Genomic DNA, 4,718 nt, shown 5'->3' on the forward strand with positions numbered 1-4,718 from the left:
AAATCTAATAATTTCATCCTCGAGTCACAGTGGATATTTGTGCCAAATGTGAAGGGATTCCCTTGAAGAGTTCTTGAGATATTGTGTTCACAAGGCCAAAATCCTGGTTTGTGAGGTCAACTTGACCTTGACCTTTGACCTTTAGTCACCAAAGTCTAATCAGTTCATCCTTGAGTCCATGTGAATGTTTCTGCCAACTTTGAAGGAATTCCCTCGAGGCGTTAATGAGATTTCAGGTCCACGAGAATGGGATGGACAATCTGAAAACGTCCGTTCTAGTGCAGAGGCATGAAAATGTGAACCTCAGTGACAGAGGAAGGGTCAGGTGGTCACCAAAGTCAGCAGGATACAGGATCAACCGGGATCCAGAAATGCATAAACCAAATCTTCTGGATCATAGTTTTAGAATGACCAACAACACCGTCCCTACAGCCACAACACCAGTGTTACTAAAACTGTAGCTATATGTTCATGAGACACAAATCTTTGAAAACTGTCCAGTAGGAACCAGAGAGAAGGCACTGAGAGACAGACTGACACATAGTTGGCTTTGGAGATTTCATGGGATTTATCCTGTAGGGGATGGGGGTGGGGTTCATTGTCCAGGCGATACCCTGCTGATGACTGCTTGCTTGGATATGGTCCAGATCTGCTGTATGTACTGTAAACCTGCTTACAGAAAAACTGAAATGTCTCTTGTTTTAATGGTGTTGGTCATGTTTTCTATCAGTGATGATGACATCACCCACCCCCCTCCCTTTTGCACTGTGTAACAGTGGTACATATTGGATCATCCTCAGAGCCACACAGGTTATTATTCATCACCAAACCATAAAACAAACATCATCGTTCACTAGTCACGTAGCAACTTCAGCCACATGCATCTGTTTTTGTGTTCATCTGCATTATTAATAAAATCATCTTCAGTTCATTTGCATGTGAAACAAATCCCCCTACCAGTCTGGTGTCTGGATCTCCACAGTGAACCAGACCAGATGTAACAAATACATTTAAAACATACCAAGTAATCATCACTCATATTTCACTGAATGAGGTCAAATCTTAAACTGTCATCTGCTGTATTGATAAACCATAGTAAAACTACCATTTTAATTTAACCCAACAACTTCCATCAGACTTCAACAGATTAATCTATTAAGACTGAACATCCATCTGTCAATCAATTTATTCATTTGCCAGACTCTCAGGAGTGGTTCTGGTGTTGTCTGATCATGGATGATGGATGGTTGATGGATGGATGGATGGATGGATGGATGGTTGATGGATGGATGGATGGATGGATGGGTGAATGTATAGATGGTTGATGGATGATATATGGATGATGGAGGGATGGTTGATGGATGATGGATGGACATTACATCGTTCTGAATGGCTACTTAAGTCCTGTCTTAGGGCAGCATGGTCGTGCACTGTCACGTCTTCTGCCTCTGAACCTGCTGACTGAGGCGTTTCAGTCTCCATGTTCTCCTTGTGTCTGAGTGGGTTTCCAGGTGATCCTCGTTCCTCCCACAGACCAAAGACCTGCAGGTTCACTGGAGACTCTAAATTACCTGTAGGTGTGAATGTCAGTGTGAATGGTTGTTTCTCTGTGTGTCAGACCTGTGATAGACTGGTAACCTGTCCAGGTGTACCCTGCCCTTGCTCAATGTCAGCTGGGACTACCTCCAGCCCCCCTGTGACCCTAAAAGGATAAGAGGTGTAGCTAATGGATGGATGGATGGATGATGGCTGGTTGATAGATGATAGATGATGGATGATGGATGGTTGATAGATGATAGATGATAGATGATGGATGATGGATGATGGATGATATATGGATGATGGATGGATGGATGGTTGATGGATGGATGGATGGTTGATGTATGGTTAATTGATGATGGATGATATATGAATGATGGATGAATGGTTGATGGATGGATGATGGATGATATATGGATGATGGATGGATGGTTGATGGATGGATGTTTGATGGATGGATGATGGATGGTAAATGGATGATGGAAGGATGGTTGATGGATGGATGATGGATGGATGAAGGATGATATATGGATGATGTACAGAGTGCACTGTAAAAAAAAATCTGTAAATTTTACGGTAAAATACTGGCAGCTGTGGTTGCCAGAAATTTACCGTAAAAAATATGGTGACCATGTATAAGGCATTACGGTATGGTTTTATAGAACTGTAAATTTCAAGGTTGAAAATTGTGTTATTTACAGTAAAATACTATTTAAACAATGATATATCATAAACCTATTTACAGTAATTTGCTGTAAAAATAACAGGTAGAATGTAAACAATTTTACAGTAAACTACCGTAATAAATATGATATACCGTTTAAGATATTACGGTATGCTTTTTTAGGAACTGTAAATTTCATAGTTAAAAACTGTTTTGTTTATGGTAAATCACTATGTAAAAAACAGATCTATCGTAAACCTGTTTACAGTAATTTTCTTTAAAAATAAAAAAATACTGGCAGCTGTGGTTGCCAGAATTTCACCATAAAAAATACAGTGATAACATATAAAACATTACGGTATGCCAGTAAATTTCAGTTGAAAATGTTTTTGGTTTGTGGTAAATCATATGGAAAAACCTATGATATAGTAAACCTTCAAATCAACTCCAATGCATCAATAACCAAGAAGCTTTGCAAACTTACTGCTAGTACCATAATTACTTCAAATTACCAAGTATTCTGAAAGGTTGCTTCTGGGAACAAAAACTAAGTCTAAACTGGAAAACACAACTCAAACTTTAATCAAGTCACTGATGTTCAGATACCACACCTTTTTTCGTTGTCTTTCCTCACAGTCATTTTTAATCAAAATAAACACTATTAATCAAACTGCATGGAGTCAATGTTCCCTGTGACACAACAGCATTTCTACTGTGACCTTTGTGTTGGTCTCAGTGAGACCAAATTGTCACCAAATGCTCTGAAAAGTTGCTTCTAATAACAAAAAACAAGAAGCCAAAACTAGAAAACTCCCTGCATGGAATGAAAAATTAGAATTGTGTAATTGAAATTGTCAGTATTACCCTGAAATTGTTTAAAGTAACTAAAAGAGCAGCTTCTAACAAAAATGGCAAAAAATAAATGAATAAAAAATACACTAAATTGCTGTTGCCTTGATCTTATCTTATTGTTCAAATACCTTCAAATTGTTTGACCCAACTGAAAGTACAGCCTCTAACAAATGGCAAAATGGCTAAAATGGCAAAAAATACACAAAATTGCATCTTATTTCTTATTGATCACCTAATCAATAGGCATTGATAATTCCACAGAAAATGCACAATGAGCCAGTTCACATAATTATTTTAACCCATGAGTTGACCGAAAACAAAGAATACTGTTGTGCATGTCAATGGTTAACAGTTAAAGTACAGTAATTATACTGGAGCTGCAAGGATTATTAAATGAATTGCCAACTATTTTCATAATCGATTAATCGAGTCAGTTTCTGTTTCAGTTTCTTTAGTCCTCTTATGACAGGAAAATATGAATATCTTTGTGTTTTGGACATAAGACATTTGAGGACGTCCCCTGGGACTTTGAAAACAGTGATCCACATTTTCACCATTTCTGACATTTTATGGACCAAACCAATCAATCAATCAATAATCAATTAATCAAGATAATAATACACAGATTAATTGATTATGAAAATCATTACTTGCAGCCCTTGTGTACACCTTTTCATACTGGTTCATACAGCTGGCGCTGTGCAAGAGGTCAGACTTAATAGTTCAGTTGGATAGGTCCATCTTTAACATGTCCCTCTCCAATCCTGGTCAGCGAGATCTGCAATGAGGGTGAGGACTCTTGGGTTCACCGACAGCTGCTTCTTGTTCTTCTTTGTTTCAACTTTTGTGCCCTTCTCAGGATTGATCATGAAGAAACACCTTTGAACATAATAATTTCATAATCAACCACTAAAAATAGTGATTTTCTTTTTTCTAAATGAGGAAATACATTTTTTTTAATCAATTAATTAAAAAAAAAAAAAAAAAAAAACATTTCTGTACCTCTGAAGGAATTCAAGTGTGGAGCCCAGATCCACGGGATAATGGATATTAAGGCAGTAGTAGGTTCCAAACATCAAACAGATGGCAGAGATGAAGTTGGGGATGTGGTCATTCACAACCTTGCCATCTACACTCAGCATGAACTGTCTTGAGGCATAGCAAGATGTTCCTGCAAAGAACAGACAGGTAGAATAGCACACCAGCCATTACCATCCAAAAGCAGTCTTAGACCAAAATTGCTAGGCTTTGAAGCAGCACTTCAAAACATGACAGTGCATGACAGTTTTTATGTCATACTTCCTAACATTAGCTTAGTGAAACTGATTATCAACACTTACCACATACAATGATGCATGATGTCACAGGCAAGCTTTCCACTTGTACTTCCTTTGCCAGACATGTTTGTTCAACATAGTGGAAGAGGTTCTCCTCTTTTTCATCAAAGTAGGAGAGAAGAAGAAGCACCATATCCTTGACATCTTCTGAGCAGCCCTCCAACTGTCCTCTCAGAATTTCCAGCTTTGTGACAGCCTGAAGAACTCTTTTGCTCTTGTCTGCACAAATGGTTCTCATGAAGTCCAGAAGCCGTTTTCCCTTTTTTTCTACATTGGTGAGAAAAGTCTCTTTCAGCGATATCCCAGTGAGCTCTTGGAAGTGGACT

This window comes from Seriola lalandi, unplaced genomic scaffold, assembly GCF_002814215.2.
Source record: "Seriola lalandi dorsalis isolate HSWRI2012SDOR001 ecotype SW California unplaced genomic scaffold, Sedor1 jcf7180002054784, whole genome shotgun sequence".
Classification (NCBI taxonomy): domain Eukaryota; kingdom Metazoa; phylum Chordata; class Actinopteri; order Carangiformes; family Carangidae; genus Seriola; species Seriola lalandi.